Source organism: Homalodisca vitripennis, unplaced genomic scaffold, assembly GCF_021130785.1.
Source record: "Homalodisca vitripennis isolate AUS2020 unplaced genomic scaffold, UT_GWSS_2.1 ScUCBcl_4244;HRSCAF=10311, whole genome shotgun sequence".
In the NCBI taxonomy this organism is placed as follows: Eukaryota; Metazoa; Arthropoda; class Insecta; order Hemiptera; family Cicadellidae; genus Homalodisca; species Homalodisca vitripennis.
In genome coordinates this window covers 26,710-49,262 of record NW_025780357.1, presented here as the reverse complement: position 1 = coordinate 49,262, position 22,553 = coordinate 26,710, and the positions used below count along the sequence as shown (strand labels likewise).

General features: G+C 32.0%; 1 pseudogene; it reads right to left on the bottom strand.

Moving 5' to 3' along the window:
* Nucleotides 1-2,447: 2,447 nt before the first annotated feature.
* On the bottom strand, nucleotides 2,448-21,268 carry LOC124372865 (annotated as a pseudogene).
* Nucleotides 21,269-22,553: the final 1,285 nt, after the last annotated feature.

The following is a 22,553-nucleotide window of genomic DNA, read 5'->3' as shown; positions in this document are numbered from 1 at the left end:
AGTACTATCAGTTAGTTTTATATCCCTCTAGTTTTATGAGCCTCAAATGTTTTGGAAAGAAATACTACAAAAATACTATTTATCCTAGATTTATGCAATGTTAAATATTCAAATTGGGTGACATGTTTTCAGCAGTTTTCAGGCTTATTTTCAAAAAATTATTCGAGCACATAAAGTTGTGTTCAGAAAGAAACATACTACGAGGCATGTTCAGAAAGTAAGTACTGTTTCATTCTAATGCCGCTGTAGGGCCGCAATTGGTGTTCCGTGCATGTGCACTAGTCATCCTTGTTCACTGGCTATTGAATCACGCTATTTTAGTTGTTCTACGTTGTGTTTTCAGTTTTCTCTGAACATTTAAAATGTTTAAGACAGTGATCCCACCAATTGTGAGATTTATTCTGTAATAAGAGTTTTTGAACGCAAGGAATGTGAAACTGGCTGAAATTTTATCGTAAACTTCGAAATGTTTACGGGGAAGACATGATGAGTAAAGGAATGGTGAGAAAGTGGGTTAGAATGTTTAATGGCAGTAGGACATATATGAATGATGAGAATCGGAGCGGTCGGCGTTCTCTTGTTACCAATGATCTGGTAAGGGCAGTTGACGAACAAATCCAAGAGAAAAGACGTTTCACTATGACAACGTTTTCTGACGATTTACAAAAAACTTCACGCACTCTTTTGTAAAAAATTGTTACGGACTGCTTAGGTTATCGTAAGCTGTGTTCCCGATGGGTTCCAAAAATGCTCACTGACATGCACAAAACAAAGAGACTTGGAAGTGCTTTAATTTTTCTCACATGGTACAGTGATGATGGTGAGGAATTGTGACAGGTGATACAACTTGGGTCCGCATCCAAACAGCAGTCAATGGAGTGGCGGACACACGCAATCCCTGAAGAAACAAAAATTCAAGATGACAATGTCTGCACAAAATATTATGTATACTGTCTTTTGGGATTATTGGAAAAGGAGTTTTGCTGATTGATTTTCTCCCAAGAGGTGAAACCATTAATGCGGCAAGGTATTGTGAAACCTTAAGAAAACTAAGGTGGGCAATTCAAAACAAACGGAGAGGAATGCTCAGTAACGGAATTGTGCTGCCCAATGACAACACTTGGAGCATTGTCATACCACTGGTGACACTCAAACATTGGTTCGACAATTTTGTTGAGAGCAGTTCGATCACCTGCCCTACAGCCTAGACTTGGCACCGTCTGACTACCACTTGTTTTGTGCACATGAAGCGCCAGCTAGGCGGCCAATGCTTTGAAACCGACAATGAAGTGAAAACTGGAGTTGTGGTTACATTCGTTGGTGGAAAACTTCTACGAAGAGAGTATAGACAAATTGATCACTACAACACGTGTTTGAACATCAGTGGAAACTATGACGAAAGATAGTTTAAGGTTTGGGCTTTCATGTAGAAATAAAATTGTGTTGAAAAAAATTGTTTTACTTGTTGCTTTTTAAACAGCACTTACTTTCTGAACATGCCTCATATAACGATGGAAAATGTCCGAAATGCTACCATCTTTTCTAGTTATTCTTTGTCAACAACACATTTTAAACATATTTTTAACATTTTAATTTTATAATTTCGTATAAAAAAGTAAATTACATATTTTTCAAAAACAACTTGTTTTATTTGCTTTTCCTGACATCTGACATAGTTTTTTTATTTTTATAAAAACTAAACTCAAACAGGTAAAATATCTGGTAAATATTGAAATTAATGTTAGAAATCAGAATTGGAAGACAAAGTTGTACAGGCAAAAATATGACTGTAACAGAATATAATGATAGTCTTATTAATTACTCCAGATAATAAATTATGGTCAATCAAGAAACAAATTAAAAACTCCTGGGAAAATTTAATATTTAAATATTCATCCTGTGGCAGAGCTGTAATAGAACTCAGGCTATTTGGATGCTGCAAAAGAAAGTAAGAGTTATGACTAAGACAGTTCCAAGGGATCACTGCATACCACCTTTTGTACAGTTACAAATTAATTTATTCTTAGTAAATGCATCTTTAAACATTAAGATAGTTTTAAATTTAATTATGATTGCCATAAACTTATGCCAGGGAAAAAGTGATGCTGTTGCCGGTGTAAGTTTTATACTTGGCTCTTAAGAAACCTGTTTTTATGGCATGGATGAATTTAAAAAATATTTTAATTTAATAGTTTAATTTTTTTCCCTTCAGTTATTGCTCTTAGTTCAAATAAGCAGCAATTAAGATAGTGTAACATAGCTGGGTTCTGTAATTTCTGACATTGTAAATGATTTGTACGAATTCAAATGAAAGATAAAGATTATTATTATTAGTAATAGTAAAATATTATATAATTTAAAAAACATTTAGCCGTTTAAAACCATTCACAGGGTTTAGCTATTCCACTATGATACAACTATAAAATATAAAAATACACAGTCAATGGTTAAGTCAGATTAGTGCAAATGATGCTTCCCTTGAACATCAGAAACTTGCAATTAGTGAGAGAAGGATACGGATTGCAGAACATCTTCTTTAGATCCACCTTCTCCTTACAATAAGGACAGGTCTGCTTCTTTCCTACGATGCACCAGCCTCTGATACAGAACTCGTGGAATCTGAGAATTGTGTCAAGGACAACAAGATCAGTTTATTATTATAATCCAAAACCTAGTAGAATAGTAAAGGACAATACTGTTGTAAAACATTTTAAAAACTATTAGTACAATATAAGGCAACTTCAAACATTAAAAAAGATTAAGAAAAAACAACCAATCGGAAAACATCGCAGACTGGCTGAAAATGAAGTACAATTTACATCATTACAGTGTCGGATGATGTCCGGCATACAAATAAAAACAGCAAAATTGTGATGTTGGATTATGCTCGACACACGAGTTAAGGGAAACATTGTATTAGTGGAAAACCTGCTAAAACTTCCACTCTAGACATCATATCCCGATAAAATAACAAAACTTATTAGTGTAAGATAATCAAGTCTTTCTTTAGAAGATATTTTATAATTAGGTAAAGCAGAAAGATTTATTCTTGTGAAAAACGTTTTTGTTCTTTCAAAGGGTAAAAATAGAATATGACACAAAAAACTGTTAATTTACTTTTAAATATATACAGTTACTAAATGATAGTGTTTGTAAACAACAAAGTATTTTCAAATAACATTGTAAATATATTAAAATTATTGGAAATTTCCCAGTTTAGATTATTTAAATGGACGCCTATTTCAAAATGTTTTTTCTCAATTACTTTAAACTCTATAAGGAATTTCAACATTTTGGGCATTTATATATTGATGGCGGCAGTTTAAAAAATTATGAAATACATATTTTATTTATATGTCTATAAAAGCAAAGAAATGTTCCCCATTTAATTTTCGCTGTTACATTTATAAATTTCAAAGGTCACAATTGAAGGGTGCAGGAGAAAAACCAACTTAGTCCAAAAAAATCGATTTACAGATTATGATGCCATTCGATAGTCTGTGGTCCAATATTTTAACATGCCAAAAGCTTGCAGGAGAATAACTAACTGAGTTACAAGATACAGCCATTTAAAATGTTTGTACCGCAGGGGAAAAACTAACTCAGTCCATCTGGTTCATGGGGAAAAAGCAACTGAGTCCACAGTCAGCTGACCCTTAGCGCATGCGCAAAACAATCCATACTCCTGTGGTTCAGCTGTAGCAGACTAAACAACACACTCCTTATTGTCCTCTGTTGTGTTTAGTTTGTACTGTTGAAGTGAAGTTTTAGGTTATTAGTGTTTATTTGGTGTGCGTATTTGAATTAGCGTTGGTGAATATTGTGTTTAGTGCCCAATTCAACTTGAAAATGATTGACGGTGAGCTGCAAAGTGAAAGTGATGATGAAGCCACTAGGGTAAGTGAAGTAAAAACTACGAAAAAACGAAAAATAACTGGAGAGTTAGGGATGTCGCCAAAAAGCTACGGGCTTGCTCATATGAAACGGGCGGGTGAAGATTGCCGTTGTAAACGATACGAATGTTTTCAACAAGTTACACCAGAAGAGAGAAATTCCTTAATTAAACAATTCAATGACATAGGGCGTGAAGGAGGATACCAATGCTCAAAAACAGCTACTTGGGTGGACTAATTGCGTTGCATCCTGTTTCTCGGAGGAGACCTCGGCTAGACGAAAACCAATGCTAGAATGAACGAAGGTTCCTTTTTCATACAAAAGTTAGAGTTGTGAGAGATGAGTCTGCCGTTGAGATCCCTGTTTGTTTTAAGGCCTTTCAGTCTCTTTTTGGTGTTAAAACCTTTTAGGCTACACAGAATCAAGCAGTCAATAATGACCACTGGTAAAATCTCCCGTAGATAACAGAGGAAAACATTTTAATCGACCTCGTAAAGTCCCAGAGGCTACACGCGAAGCTATGATGAGCTTTTTTTGTTCTTTAAAAGGTAAGACGGGCTCATTACAGCCTTCATGACAGTACCAAAGTGTACTTACCTGAAAATTTAAATGTCAAGGAGCTTCTGGTCAATGTTTTTAAATAAGAACCCAGGCATGGAAATTTCCTACGAGACATTTCGACACACCTTTTGGTCACTGAGTTCAATATCGGGTTTGGGATACCCAAGAACTGACACATGTTGTTTTTTGTGACGAAAATAATGCAAAGGTTTCAGGAATTGAAAGAAAGATTGCTGCAGTGTCAGTTGAAGAAAAAGAATCCCTACTTGAAGAAAAGAAAAAAACTGGAGGAAGAGCAAAAACTGCATATTACTAAGGCAGATTGGTTTTTACAAGTTGAAACGTAAATGCCAAAAAATCAGCAAAAACTACGCAATGAAGTGGAGGCTATTGCGATTGATTTCGGGAAGAATCTACCGACCCCCAACATCTCCACTAGTGAAGTTTATTTTAGACGACAGTTGACATTTTACATCTTCAATGTACACATCTTGTCCACTGGGGAATCCATCACTGTACACCTATGACGAGACTGTTGGTAAGAAGGGATCTGATGATGTTGCCTCTTTTTTGTACGATTTTGTCCAAAATTACCTGTCAATGGAAGTGAAAAACCCTCTACATCTTTGCTGATTCATGCGGAGGTCAAAATAAGAACCACACTGTAATGAAGATGTTGCACTACCTCACAACTGAAGAGAAACGGTTTGACAAAGTTATAGTGACTTTCCCAGTAAGAGGACACTCTTATATGGAAAATGAACAAAAATATGGGATTAATCCTAAAACAGCAAAAGCTGAAACACCTGACGGTTGGAGATCTGTGTTGGAGAACGGCTCGAGTAAAACCATCACCCTTCACAGTGGTTTCTTGCCAAAGAAAATGTTCAAAAAATGGGGAGAGTTTTTGGCATCCAAAGACTACAAAAATAAGTTTCTCTTTGCCGTCAGACCGGTAAAACAACTTAGATTTTTCCAAGATAAATGTCTCAGCTTAGAATATCGGAACGGATACAATGGGGCCTTTTTCACATCATCCATAAAGAAGAATGATAGAGAGAAAGAAAAGAGAAGAAAAACAAAGAAAAAGAAGAACTTGCCTAGGCCTGAGCATATGGCTGAGCCTGAACAATCCTACAATGCACCCTTAGCACTGTCAAAGGAAAAGTGCAACGACCTAAAAGTCCTTCTAAAGTTTTGCGAAGAAGAAGGTTCAAAGGAATAATTACATGAACCTTTTTGTGGTTGGAAATGAAACAGCGATTGAGGTTCCAGCCGTTTTGATGTAGCCGCTCATGAGACTGCAGAAGCTAACTTTTAAAGGTACGTTTTGAAAATCTATATCTTATTCAACTGTTTTACTATTTTTTCCAATAACTTTCCGTTAGCAGTGATTAATGAAATAATTATGTTCCTAAAACATTCTAACACAAAATTATTTGTGAAAAATAACAAAACCTAAGATACTTTGTCTTTGCAAATATTGAAATTATTCACAATTTTTCTTTTTGTTAGTATTTACAGTTGTGAGGATTAAAACTATATCCTATTAGTTGGGATATTATTTGGTTTTTTCATTGTGTTTTAAGGAAGAAACCTCAAGTGAAAATGTAACCTAAAGTGGAGGTAACCAAAAGTGTGTGGAGCTAACTAAAAGAAAGACGTTGGAAACCATATCCAATGAAAATGACAGACTTTCACAGTTTTCAAATATTTACATATATCTAAGTTTTGTTTTGTCCTTTTTTCAATCAAATGTGATAATAAACCAGAAGTTAAAAAATATTGACTAGTTTGTTTCATTATTTACAGGGGAAAAACCCAATTGAGTCCATCGTGTGCAGGGGAAAAACCAACTAAGTCCATGGCGTTGTTACCGGGACAATTTTTTAAAAATAAACTAAATTGTTGCAATGAGCTAATTTTTTTTATATTTTATAAAAAAAGACAGTTATACTAAACCTAGATCCAGTTTTTAAGGTCAAAAAGTTATGTTCTTTTTTTACAGACCGTTTTGAAACTTTGTTTTTGCTCTCCTGAAAAATTTTAGTTTTGTGACTAAGTTGGTTTTTCTCCTGCACCCTTCAATTTGTTTCTCAATTCTTTTGTTTCTGTTGTGATTTTTTGTACTTTTTTATCTTTTATTGTCCAAATTTAATGTATAAAGCCTCTTTTAATTTCTTTTTAAAGAAATGAAGTTCCCAATGTATTATTACCCTGGCTTCATCCTAATTCATACAATGGTCTTCGAATGTGCAATTTTTTAACCATCTGTTATCACCTTTCTCGTGTTTTCTTTATCTTTTATCCAAACATTTAATTAATGGTTACGAAAACTTTTTCAATTCTTTGTGTACCAAAGCTATAGATAATAATTAAAATAACAAAATATGTCTTATACAAACAAGAATACAAGAAAGTCTGTTCTAATTCTATTTATTATGGGTAAAAATTATTTATTTTATTCTCTTAAATATTAAGTATACATATGACAAGATAACAATGTTAAAGTTACCGATGCGTTTCTTGTACCTAGCACCAACTGTGGGGACAAGTGATTTACACATGTGTTTAGTTGACACATGTTTGTTTGTTTTTATTGTGCGGTAAGTTAAGATTAACAGATTTGTCACTTGCCAAGTCACAAGCCAAACTTATAAATTTAATATTTTATCAAAAACAGATTTATTTTTATTGTCTTTGAATACAACATCTATCATAAAGATTTTTAGAAATAAATATACTACTATTTTACAAGCTGTAACACGAATTGCCTAAAAATCTAAACATTAACAAGCAATTTTATGAGCATTTCAATTTACTTTTCTTGAAATGCTTTACCCCCAAAATAGCTCTTCCTTTGGCTTCAGTTAATAAAACAAATAGTTTTTCTTGTATCAAGGAAAGTGTTTTATTAAAAATCTAAATAACAAACTAATCCATTCCTCAGTTATCAAGCAAACAAGGCAACAGAAAGTGCGTTTTTCAACTAATAATTTGAGAAAGTTATTTTAATTAAATATTTTATGGGTAAGAAAAAAAACCTAACGAAGATGTAGAACATGTTCCAACAGGAACATACCCACACATGGAAGGTAGGTAATTTGTCTATGGATCAGATTATAAAAGTGTTGAACCAACTGCAAATATTTCTTATCTATTTCAATACACCCCCATACTTATATTTAGAATCATTTATAATTTATTAATTTGACTATTAAACAAGGATGCTCAAGACATACACATGGTCGCAGCTCAGCTTGTATGTGTTCTCCAGGACTCCCTCCTGGTTCTCCTGGACCAGCAACCGGTTACCACAGACAGCACAGACCCCGGCCTCCAGATGTCTTGTAGGTATCCCGTTGGCTGTGTAATACTGCCACATACAATACACTTTTTAATTTGCCTACTTAATTTTATAAAAGGATTCCAGAATTTTTGAAAACGTTTAAAATATGTTTTCTAGTTGAAAACATGAAATAATAACTAGAATCGGAAATCCCTTCCGCATTTCAGGTTTGACACTCAAAAACTGGTGGACAATTTTAATGTGATTAACATCTGAGACAAAGAAATTAAATATGTAAAGTATTAATTTCAGTTCTCAGATTTGTGATTAAACCACCAGAATCAAAATTTTATCTATTAATAGTATTTAAATTCATATAGACATAAAATACAAGTTGTAATATATACTTCATTAATTAAAGAGATAAAAGGAGTTAAGATTAAGAGTTTTTCAGGACAGTTTAAGATTATGAGGGCAAAGGTATACATCAAAAGTCGTATTCATGTTTATTAAAAACCCCAAAATTAGGTTCTAGCTTTTCATTTTGATTACATATATCTTGGTGATAGTATTTTAATACAAATAGGTAAGGGTAAACACAAAAACTGAAAGAAGAAAAAGGCACACACATACAGTGGTGTAAGTAAGGGGGGGGGGGGTGAGGGGGTTAGAACACTCAAAATCTCTAATAAATATAGGTATAACAGCTATCCAACTCGTTTGAAATACAGCAATTAAATGTTTTACTTTGCATTAGGCCTATATAATTTATTTCAATTTAGATTTATTCCATAACCCTCCGTGAATATTGTCCGATACGAGAGAATAAAATTAACGAATTAAATTCAGTTCATGAGGTTACTGTATATTGCGGTACTGTACAATTAAAACAAAAGACAGATATGGTTGAGGATATTAATTGTTTACATGGTACGATGCGTTGTTTACATCCATAATGCGAAATGTGTAACATCAGTTTTGTTAAACAACATAAACTGTATTCATAAAAAATTAAGCATCAATATGGAAAATAAAAGACTAATTTACCCCGATATGAGAAGCCATCTTGTCGCTGGATATTTCCGCTACATCCTGTGCCAGCACACCCGTAGTAGAGCCCGTAGAAGAGGAACAAGAGTGCCACATCCATCCAGGACTGGGGCTTGGCGTCGAACACCACGTTGAGTCCGAAGAAGGTAGCGACCATGATGATGTAGCCGATGATACCCAGTCCGTAGCTCAACTTGTATATCAGGTAGAACCACTTGTACACGAGCCTGCGATTGTACAAAATCGTAATAATGACAATTACTCTTTCTTTCTAAAAGCAACAATTTTATGAATTATTGTGAATAACATTGAAATAAGAATCATCAGTAACCTGTTATAACACTCCGCTGTCATATGGTATGCTTTGTACAAATTTATTGTAGGTAAATTTGAAAGCACTTATTTAACCCTTTCCGGGCCAGGCGGCAATATATTGCCGCCATAGATCGTGTCTGAAAATTGCCAGGTGGCAAAATATTGCCGTCGGTGATATATAAGAAGCAATATATTGTCTCCTTGATATTCGTTGTTTTCTTAAATAAATACCACATCAAATGATTAAAGTTTTATGTTTTTTTTATTCCCTAGTATATTTGTAGATAATTAATATGAATATCATTTTTATTTTGGAGGTCTATGCACTTTTATTTCGTAATTATCATGTAACATTATCAGCTGACTCGATCTTTCGTTGTTAATTCTTTATGATTTAGTGTAATCATATTATTGTATGATGAATTCTTCTTCATTATTTTATTTTGTGGTTGTAAATATTAGTAGTTTTAGTTGTTACATGCTTAGCTATTGTGTGTAGTAGTTACAATGACTGACAATTTGCGATATCACAGGAGTAAAATTGTAAATAGCACATTTGTAAATAGAAAAAGTGTAAATAAATTTCAAATAAAATTGTGTAAATATTTCTTGGTAAATAGTGTTTTTTAACTGTATTGAAACTGTTTATGGATCCTACAATCATCTGTTTACCAGTACATCCATAATGTGAATATTTATTTTAAGTTTCTTGCAATGTAAGAGTCTGTTGCTTTAACACTTATAAAATGTTGCGAAGTACAATTATGCGTATTTATGTGTCATTATGTGTATTAAATGTGTCATACAAAATTTATTTATTAGAGAAATAACACAAAATTCTGTATGGTTGTTCCTTTCTAAATGTATAATATAATAAAGTAGCTTTCCACAGTAAAATTATGTTTCCTTTTTTTAGTTATTTGTAAAAAAAAAAAATAAAAAAAAAAATTTTTTGTATGTAATCTATTAAAACATTTTTTGAAAATTTTAAATGACTTAAAACTACATCTATATATTTTTTTTGTTGATAGTATATACGAGTAATTTGGTGCAACTTTTAGGTAATTCTCTAATTTTTATGAAAACATAAATTTTAATCTAAGAGACTGCAAAATCACCAATTTTAGCCTGGCACTTTTTACTAGTTACAAGGGGATATGAGATGTAAAAATTTTGCAACATTTCATATTTGCTCCTGGCTCTCAAAGGGTTAAATAAAAAAAGAACTAGGTCAGTTTTAGTACACAAATGGATATTTAAAAAACATTTTTTTAGCATTCCCTGTATATCTTAAAAATGTTTACTTGAGGAAATATATGAAATATATATATATTTATTTATTTATTTAAATAATTTTAAATAAGCAGGTATTTTTGAGAGAAAGATACATTTAGTATAAACAACAAATCTTTAAATAAGGAAAAAAAATAAAAAAGTGTATCTATCTGTTACATATATTAACCCTTCGAGTGCCAAGTATTTATTGAGTGGGTGTCCTGCAAAGTGCCAGCCCTTTTGAAGACATATAGTAAGGTTTTAGTAACAAATTCACAGTCTGATTATTTAATAAGCTATCAACATATTTTTTATCTGAAAACTCTGTCCAACTAACATAAAATAACAAAGTTACGATTAAATTAAATTAGGAACACTAAAAATGCCCTTACCTGAAAAACTTCACAATTTATTTAAATTTTATTTTTCAACCAAATTATAATTACAAAAAAATTTATATCCTTTTCTTTGTCCACACCACTGGAAAGGGTATTTAATTGTCTATAAATCTTGAAAAATGTATATCATTATCTTCAGTAATGAGTGAATTATACAACTTTTAAGAAACTAATGTCACATTGTTTCCAGTAGCCACTTCAACCAAAAATGTTTATATGTGAGTTCTAGATTGATTTTCGTTAAAATCAACTGATCAGAAGTGTACTATGCAATTTATTTTGAAAAGAACAGTTCTTCAAGAACAATTTAATATGATGTTAGTTTAAAAATATTAAATTTTTTATTTTTATTGATTTTTTTCCTCAAACATCCCGTAAAATCGGACGATGCCACTTTTCAGACAACTTTTGATGTTCGGTAAAATCGCACGTTGACACTTTTCAGACAACTTTTGACGTCCGGTACAATCAGACGTTGGCACTTTTCAGACAACATTTGACGTTCAGTAAAATCAGACATTGGCATTTAAACGGTTAAATACCCATCTTTTGTTGAGAGAACATTCCGTTCCATCAGGACAAGTTTAACAGTTTTACACATTGCACACAATGCTCAGTGCTCAGGATGCAGGAGAGCATTGTATTGCGATTCTTGTGATCAAAAAGGCATTACTAGTTCTGACTCACCCACTGATCTTTCATTTTCTCAAACAAACAAAAACACATATAAAATGCTTCCTGAAATAGTTTGTTATTGTTTTGTAGGAAAGTTACATTAGTAGGGCTCTTGACACACAATAAATTTACATAATTTTTTCTAACTTTGATGCAAATGTTGTGCATTCCAAGTTCAGTTAAAAAAATCTCTACACTAATATCAAAAGAGGTAGGAGTGTTCTTTCTTAATAGGCAATTTTCTTTTAGTGTAAATCCCGGGCTTTAGCGTAAACCAAAAGTTTGCAAGCAATAAATCATTCCTGTATGACAAAGGCGAGACAAAAAACTATCGATAACCATCTTAAATGTTACTATTTCTAAAAATAGAACTTAAGGTCATCATCAGAATAACATTTCTCCTCTTATAACATTTCTCAGTTATCACAGAGATTTGTATAAGTTAATCTGGCTTTTGAGGCTTATCATATATGACACATCCATAGATAGGCTATCACTGTCTCATGGTTTACTGTGAATTCTGGTACTCCAAGAGAATGGATTATACGCAGATATTTTTTATCTAAGAATAGGTCCTCCATATGTTTTCTATTCCACAATTTTATTATACCCTACTCCTACACGATACCTGACAAAATTTTTAACATTTCAGTGGTTTTACATTAACATCCCATGTACTTAAAAGTAAAATACTCGTATATGAGCAATAAATATGAAAATATTATAGTTTATTTATCTTTATTACAGTTTCCAGCCATAACTAGTCCAAAGCAGGATTCAACAACTATATGCTGGATACTATTAGAAAAACATTGTAAGATACAATTCATCAGAATAAAATTTAGGTAATTTTTCATCCACAACTTTTACATATTTTACAACAGTATATGTAATATATTTTTGATAAAATTAACATTTTTATGCATAGAGTTATAGCCATTCATAATGAGGAAGAACTTCAGTTTAAATGTTTTTATGTAATTAATTTAGTTGTTTTATTTGATTGGGAAAATAATTGTTTGCCCTGGTGATAGAGACAAGTTGTCTGATAACACTGCCCTATATAGCTGAAGATGTTCCGAATGCTGCCTATTATGCTGTTGATTTTTTTTTTTTTTTGTCTGCTACCGTTTGTTTAGATGTGAAAAATATATAGATACAAGAAAATGTTAGGACACGTAAATACTTCACACTATGTTGGCATGAGTCTCAAACATTAAGGAATAATTTTTCTTTTTAATTTTAAACATGTAATTTTTTATTAATTAATTACTTTATGATAAACCCATAGACATACGGGTGTAAGGATTTATTAGCTGTGAGGCATATAAAATTAGCTGTTTATTTTCATTATCTGACTGATGGTGATTTAAAAGAACTACAAATGTTTGTGGACATCTGCAATGGCAATGCAGGACTTAATTATATATTAATACATATTATTTTGTTAACTGTCTCTTTTTTACAATGAAAAATCTCAAAAACACACTACAAAAGAGAGCAGAGGTAAACATTTTGTCTCAACATTTTTGTTCTTTAGAACAGTTGTACAGTGATTAGTTCAGTTGGTACCTGGGAGTAGTTCCCTGGATGGGCTTCTCCAAGGCTTTCCGCACGATGAGGCCTGTGATACAAGAGAACACCAGCCACAGGAAGATGAACCTCCACCACTGGTTCTTGAGACACATTCCCAGGGGGATGATCCACATGCCAAACAATGTTGCAAACTGAAATACAATATATAGATAGATACTCATACATCTATACGTCTCCAACAATAAAAAAACGTAAATCAACTATTAAACGGGTTAGGAAATAGACAGATTTAACGGAGAAGATAAGGTGGATTCTGGTACCCACATCTAGTTTTATTTTAATCCATTCTATCCCCACATGCATACTGGGTGGAACATAGAGCTTCTCTCCAAGATGATGACCTCTACAAATAATCCCACCTCTTAACAATAATGTGAGACAAAAACTACCAACCTTTTACATGACTGATTATCCATGATACAGGATGGCAATGTTACTAGTTTAATAACTGAAGGTCAAATTTACAAGGATGCTCAAAATTTGTACTTTACTAAAGGTTACTTACAGTAAAAACATATATTTATTAGTATCCTAGTGGTCTTTTACCTGTATATATCCAATTAGGGATTACTTTTGTGTATTTCTTTTAATTTTGATATTTTACAAATTACTACTACCCATAAACGTAGAGAAATTTTATTAAAAATGTATACGTTCTTTTGACATTATTTACTTTGTTTTGAAAAAACAAACTTTTAAAATGTTATTTGTTTTGAAAATAGCTGTAAAATACGGATTTTTCATGAAAGTGATTAAAGGTGTCTTGACACACACGTTCACAGCTCATCGAGTCCGTCTTTCACATGCAGAAGTATGTATCAATGTCTTCTAAAGTAAGAAATCTAAAACAACTCGCACTTGACACTATGATTAATTGGAGGAAAAAGGAAGTTGATTGTGACTTAATGGCAACATTACTGATAATAAAATTTCACTAAGTGATATGAAATTTCTACTCGCTTTTACAAAGTGTGTCCGTCTGACTCACTCTATTTTTTCAATCTACAAGATACAGACTAACTTCAACATGTATGAAATTTCAAATTTGAGACTTTTGGTTGGTAACCGACCAATTACACATTTCAGTAACTCTGTTTCTTAGACAGGTACCTGATGCTATTAAATCTACTCTATCAATGCTGGCAATTAGCTTTAGGTTTTGAAACTTCTTACAATTTGATCTATTGATAGGAGTGTTTTCCTGGTTTTTTGTATGTTTCTCTGGTTAATACTAATACTTAGTGGAAATAGATCAAATGTTACATAGGTGCGAGAGGAAACAAAGTAATAATAAAAATATCTACAGTACTTAAGAAATGTTTGTTACAGTTGAGAAGGTGGGTTTTAAACAAGTTTCTTGTTCGTTTAATGTTTTAAGAGGGCTAATACTACTCAGGAAAATGCTGAGAGGAAATCCCTTACACACTACTTGTTACCTCAGTTTCTATACTCAACTCATGGCCTGTACTATTGTGTATTTTATTAATAATACCTTTACATATTAATTTAAACAAACTCCAATAATATGTTTAAATTAATATATAATTTCAAATAAGACAAGAGCTTCAAGAATGAATACCTTTACAGTTCTAACAAAGCTTATTTAAGTTTTACTGAAAGTCAAAAATAGTACAGACAACAACAAAAACAGAGTAAGCTTCTCACCTGATACGATCTGTGGTGCCTTTTCTTCCATTCTACTAAGGCTATCTGTGCAACGATCACTGTGAAGACTAGAATGAAGACCATCTCTGTGTGCATTGCCTCATGTCCTTTGTGTTTCTCATGTATCCTCATGTGCTCTAACCTGCAGCAGAGATATTTGGTTCATAATTTAAATATTTAAGTACTATTTTAACCCATTAACCACTTATCACAATACTGTCCTGTGACGGCCGATGCGGTACCAAACACTGATCACGAGACGGTACCGTGATGCTGACGTACGTTATTGAATATTTGTGTAAGCAATAGTATGGGCTCAAATAATGTTTATATATTAAAATTAAACTAAAGAACATGTACTATACATATGAATATATATTAATACCATAAAAATATCAGCGTGATCAGCGTTTTGGTACCACGTTGGCCGTCACGAGTTGGTACCGTAAAGACGACAAACGTTATTAAATATTTGTTTAAACATTAGTATGGGCTCAAATAATAAAGTTTATGTAATAAAACTAAACCAAAAAACATAGACTATACATATAAATATTATTAAGCTCAGAAATAAATGTGAATCAAGGTATAATACTATACACTTGTGCTTTTTTGTGTTTGCTAGGATTTGTATAAGGAGAGCACAAATGTTGCATTTTACAAAAAATCTAAGTAAAATTGTAAAAAAATTCAGATAAATTAATGAAATAAAATTTTTCACTTAAAGAATTAAATTTCCTATAAAATTACACCAAACATCAAAGATTATAACTGTGTTTCGTACTAAAAATTATTTCTTGCTTTTAAAACTTACAAAAAAATAAAATTTAAAAAATTATCAAAATTTAAAAAAATCTTTGTCTATTTTAGTGCATATAAATTACAGTACATTATAACATGTTTCATTAGCTAAAAATCAATGGCTCAGTCAACCAAATAGCAATAAAATTGAATGTTTTGTGAGAGTTTTACTAAACCCTTGCATTTTTTTTTTATATTTAATTGGATTTATACAAGGAGGTTGGGTGCAAGAATATTGAGTGGATAATGGGTTAATTTAGATCTTGATTCAGAAGAATTATTTTTTTCATTTTTCGACAAAGTTGTTTTCTGTTGTTGTTAAGTGCGTACCATGCACTTATGGAAACCCGCTTGAGGTACGGAGTCATTGTATGGGGCAGCACTTCAGCAACAAACCTGAAGCGAGTGCTGAAAATACAAAAATTGACTGTGAGATCTCTACCCAATCTCAATTCCAGGGACAGCTGTAGACCAGCATTCAAAGAACTAAAAATGACAGTCACAGTGATGACAAATCACAGTCCAAGAACTCATTTTCACATGTGGACAAGTTTGGACTTCCCAAGGTAACATGACCACATTGCTACAATACTCCGAATGCGTCTATGATACCTGCAGTCAGATATCAAACTACCCTCAACAATGGGAGCACAACTTTACAATCAGCTCCCAGCTTCCTTCGAATAGCTAACTGGAAAGGCAATGAAGAGGAAACTCGATTTGTGGTTATTGGAACATCCTACCTACACTGATAAAGAATTCACCAAAGAGATCAGCCAGACTTTACACTAAAACTCGATCAACCATACATGACAATCATGTATTATTACCATGTATCGTATGTGTATTCTGACGCATAACTGTTCTCAATGTTCATGTTAGTAAAACGATTCTGATTCTGTTTAGTTAAGTAGTATCTTAAACCTAAATTTTAAATTCCTTATTTAAAGAAATTTGCTGCCTATTCTAGACAACCAAGTGTTTACGGCTGTTCTCACTTCATCATCGTTGAAATGCTTCCTGCCAAGATGGTGCTTCTAGTGACGAAAAAGGTTTTGTCAGGGTTATATAGTGGATGATCTGAAAGAGTCAATAATTTTCTGGGTCTGGACAGGAATTTGAGGCAAGTTAAACCAGATGATCATGCCACAGTATCTTGGGATAGGCATAATGTTTTGCGGAATTCATGCCACAAGGAACAACAACAATCAGTGTAGAAGCCTAATGCATGACTCTAACAAAACTCCGCTGATCAATAAAAAACAAGGTGACGAAGGGAATATTGATCCTCTACAATAACGCCAGACCTCACTGTGCTGTCCAGACCCGGGAAATTATGGGCTGAGATGGTTTGGATGATCCACCATACATACAGTCCTAATAAGCCCCCTATCCCCTTATCCGTCACTTGAAGAAAGTGGGAAGCACTTCAATGATTCTTGGCTGTATTCGAAATTTAGTTTTAAGATACATACATAAAGTGCATAAATAAACAAGGCAGCTAAGAAGAAAAAAAGGAATTAATAAATGACCTGAAAATAAATGTACTAAAAATATTTGGGTTTTATATTTTAAAAAAGGCTCTTGCTGTAAAAATGCCCCCCGTATTATCATAACAATTCTAATTGAATATTTGCTAAAAGTGTTGAGAATTCTGAGCACAAAATTTAAATAATTTGAATGGTTATGGGTTAATATTATGTTTAAAAGTATTTTTCTAATAAAACCTTAAACTGGTTTTTACAAAAACGTGTATGTACCCAATTTTTAAAATTTTTCAATCTAATAATAACATTAATAAACTTGTATTACAATAAATAAGAAAGTATGTTGTTTTTGTACTTATTTATTTTTAATGTTTTTTTTACAATATGGTTATCATTATCACAATTTGTAACCAAATAATGTTGGAATTTTTGTTCCAAAACCAGCAGTGGCCACTACAACTTTTGAATCAATTATGACAAGATATAGTTTCCTAATTTCATATTTCATTATACAGATCCCTTTCCATAAACCCTGAATTTTGTAAAAAAAATAATCATAAATTTACAAATAAAAATGAATGTCATTTTTAATTCCATCATTTAATTTAGTGACATTTTATACTAGTAAAGTAATGGAAATTTCCCACCAAAATCAACCAAATTTCTATTTTCAACCAGATTTGTTAGGTAACTGCCAATTAAATAACAATTAAAAAAACAGCTCAAAGTCCAAAATCTATCTGGTCCCTAGAGAATTCATTCCTGATTTGAATAGGATTTTGATGCACTAGGTAATGTTTCTTGATTATACAAGAACAGTGAATAACTAAAAGGAAACTGATATAAAAAAAATCCTTTTTCCAATAGATTGCTTTTAACCAATTAATTAACAACATTCCATATTTTTAAGATTATTTTGTTTTTAATTGTAATAACTATATTGTTAGTTCGTATTTTAGACTTTAAAGACTTAGGCTTTAGGTTATAAAAAGTGTTCTAACTTATCATTAAACTGAATATTTTGACTTAAAATCTACTAATCATTTTGTCTATTTCAAATATCTTTAAATGTAATTAAATCTACAACGGTATAGAAAATACGAATGCATGGATGCTAAAAATAAACATTTTTGGATAATTTTTAGAAAATTTTCATCCTGCCTAAAATAAAGCATACTTTTTATTGTTCTCTACTTTATTCAGAGAAAATGTTTTAAAAATTATTTGAGTAATCTTATTTTAAGAGATTCAATATCCCCATTACAATTTTGGATAAACTGTACACCATTTTGCAAATCTAAAAAATTCAGTCCTAAAATGGTTTCTAATTTTTTTAAATATTCATACCATATTGTAATTTTACAAGATTCAAGTAACCACAACTTACTTGTCTGTATTAAGTTTAAGAAACAATTTTTTTTACATATTATAAAATAAGCATATAAATAAGGCCTCTTAATACTCATGTTTACTGTTTATCCTTACCTTCTAATTTCTTCAGGTGTCAGTCCTATTTCTTCAGTCTGAAAATCAAAACGGAATAAAATAAACAACATTACACAACCAACAGATACCTAGGCAACTTACTTATTTATACAATACAAGTGTAGGGACAAAGCTCTTGATTTAAACTTTTGGTAATTATTTGGAATTCAGCCTAACATTATCTGTACTTAACCCTTTCACCTAAAAACTACGCGAAACGCAGAGGTGGACACGTTATTGTCTGCTGAGTTACTCGCCAAGTGTACGGGGGCAGACAATTTAGTGTTCACTGATTCCATGTTATGAAAAAAAGCATATTGGCTCAAGGAATATATATTTATAACGATTCTTAGCAGCCTCTACACTCGTAATTCGACTGTTTTGATCGAACTAACATATGTTTTTAACGTTTCGAATCTATATTGAAATAAATTAAATTTAACATATGTTTTGTACTTATTAATTAATAACATTTAATGAAAACAATAAACAACAATCAGTACCTCTTTCGAAGAATTTGAACAACGTAAAAATGGCATTTAATATGAGAATATTGTGTGGGATATCATTACAAAGTGACAATATTTGATGTGGGTTTGGCTCCTGAAAACCCATTTTGTGATATCTGCAATAGGGAAATGAAGACTCGTGTTAGAGGTACAAACATGATAGTGTTTAGATGTCAAAAAAGAGGTGAAAATGATCATACTGTCACGAAAAAAAAAAACGCTTTTGCCAACACGTTTTTTGAAGGTTCTACGCTTGGCATGAGAAATAGAGTTACACTCATGTACTATATTTCTATGAACCAGACAAACTACGACTTTTTGATGTCAGAATGCAGTGACGAAAAGTATAATGTGTCGAGCAAAACTATTTGTGACTGGCTTTCTTTCTGTAGAGAAGTATGTTTTATTTAGCTAGATGATAAGTTTGACAGAGAAGAAAAGTTGGGTGGCCCTGGGGTTGTAGAAGTGGTGAATGCAAAATAGGCAAAAAAAGTACAACCGTGGGAGATTAGTTGGAAGGAATTTAGGTATTAGGATTGGTAGAAACTATACCTGAACTGAATAGAAGAGGGCATCGGTACAGACTAGAGATCTGTCCTGACAACAAGAGAGACACGGAAACTCTGATACCTTTGATATTAAAACATGTGAAATCAGAAACCATAATAGTCAGATGTGGAAGTCTTACTTTCATTTAACTGATCATGGGTTTGTACATTTTACTGTAAACCATTCTGAAAACTTCATTGATCTATTGACCGGTGCAAATTCCCAAACTATTGAAAGTTCTTGGCGAGCAATAAAAAGAAGTTTAAGAAGTGGAATGCCGGCAGACAGTCTAGTGGACCATTTCTGTGAATTTTTGTACCGCAGGGAAGTACGTCTGTCTGGGAAGAATCCTTTCATTCCATTCTATAAAAGCGGTTGCTCACTGCAATCCAGGAAAATAAATACTGTATTGTAAAGTTAATCTAATGTTTTGTTATGTTTTATGTTATTGTTAAATTTAAAAGTCGAATTATTTTTTTGGTTCATTATCTAATATGTTTTATGTTATTGTTAAATTTAAAAGCCGTATTATTTTTTGGTTAGTAAATCATAATTCTTGTTGCTTATCTGGGCAAAAGTAAATACTCTATTGTCAAGATTATGTAATATATGTTTTAAACAGATTTATGTTAATGTTACATTTAGTTTATTAAAAGTCGTACTATTCTTGTGACTAATGAATTATAATTCTTGTTGCTTACAGTTAACACTGATATCAAATTAGTTATATAATATCAAATTTTAAAATATATCGAAAGTTCAATCAAAACAATCAAATGACGAGTGTAGACCGCTTATTAAAGTCTACCCAAAACATGTCACGAATACATGTTAAAGCAATGAAAAATAAATTTAAAATCTGTTAAAAATCAAATTCTGTCTAGAATAAAAATTTGGTTTAGTTTCAATAAAGCTTCAAATCAATTAACCATCTAAATTCTACAAAATTAATTGTAACACACTCTCTATCTTTAACTCTCTTCTTTGAAGTAACACTGAAATGTAAATAATCTTTTTATTCATTTCTTTAATCATTTCACTATACAAAAAATGTAAAAATCTATTTGGTACATGAACTATAAAATCTACTAGGCCTATAGTTCTACCATGATTGTTAATCCATATGTATCTCTTATTTTCTCTAAATTTAAAATTCTATTCATTTCCTTAAAATTCATTCAACTTTTTATATTCTTTACATCTTAGTTCTCCAACTCCATTTAAACATAACCAAGTATTAGTAGAGGCTAGTCAGTATATGGACAAATACCATATTAGCCTACCTACTTAAACACAAATATGTTGAACTAACTGAAATATGATATAAAATTTTGGCTATCAACAGATTGAGTACATTGAAAACAAAAAGTAACAATTATCGTATAGGCCACCAAGTTATGGCTACGTTACTCGCGATTTAAAAATTAGTTTATAGGTTTGAGGTTATAATTGTAATCGGTAAAACTTAACGTCACTTTAAATATAGAAAATTGGGGTATAAGTCTGCAAAATAAATATTTTTTGAACAAATATAATAAACTAGTGCTCATTACTTTGTTTACTTGAAATATATTGGCGTCTGCTGGAGGATCCATGGTGTTTAAATTTTCCAATTAAAAAAACTTAACAAGTTCCACATTCAGTAACAACTCTTTTATCTTTATCTTCTATCCTCAAATTTGGACAAGTAGCACTCATGTACTGTGGTAAGTTAGAGGCTAACTTTTTTGATTTGCTAAAAGCAGGCTTTGAGTAACTCATACAGCCTCAAGAAACTCTGAACCCAGTCTCGCTCTCGCTCAGTCGATGAACTAGTTCGGAGAAACATTTAGGATACATCGAGCATCATAATCGAGTTGGAGCTAACCAATATGTTATAATCTATCAGTAGGGTACAATAATTACAATATATATGATTGTTTATCCTGCACCGAGAAACTTGAAATACGAAGTTGGATTGGATGCAGTGCGTAACTAGACAGAGTCGCGCCCCCCCCCGCAGCGTACTGAAATGCGCCCCTCCTGTCGGCTCCTAACACCCCCCCCCCCTTCCTCCTACTGACCTACACGCATCGTTATAATTATAGCCCTACTTCCCTGGTCTACCTTTATTCTCATGATGTTCACTCTACTTACGGTAAATTGTAATAGAAAACAAACCTTTACTTTTTAAGAGTGGCTTTAAATTTGTGTAAATAGTTGATAGTCCCGTGCTGTGCAATGTTTATTTTTATACATTTTGTAAAAAGATCAAAAAGGGAAAAGAAAACTTTAAAATGAATTATTCATCATAATTATTTATTAATGAAACTATCTCAAACATTAAAATAAAAATAGAAAAAAATTGTAGACATGTTAATTATTTCCATTTATTTAAACCCTCTCCTCTTCTTCTTAAAACTGAAATATTTTTCAGCTAACATTCTTCAAGTTGATCCTACGAGCCCGTTCATGTTCTATGCTCAAGACTCCCAAAGCGCTCAGCCTGGTATTGGTCATAGTGTTTCTCAAATTAATTCTTTATGAGCTTGAGTTTAGAAAATGACCTGAAAATTTATATAAGATTTAAAAAACTATGTTGTTAACATATATGCCATTTTCAGGTTTTAATACAAGTATATAATTAAAGGGTATAATAACTCTTCTTAAACACAAAAATTAATTTTAGTTAGTACGGGTTTTTATGATATTTTGGTGATTACGAACCTTTCCGCTGACGCTGACGTAACTGGGAGAGTCAAGAACATCATCATCGCTGTGCAGACATCAGGAAGGCTGCTTGACAAAGTCACGTTTTCTATCATTAAATATGAGGCTAAATCCTTAACTTTTTTTCAATCCTCTTGTTTTTTATTTCATCCGAAACAATGTTTCTGAAACACACTATTTGTGTCTCCAACCCCGTGTGAAACATCTTCCTCATACTTCTCACAAAACTTCCTGGCTGAAAAAATTAGTTCATCATCACTTTTCTCTGTGAGGTACTTTGGAGTTAAAAAGGATG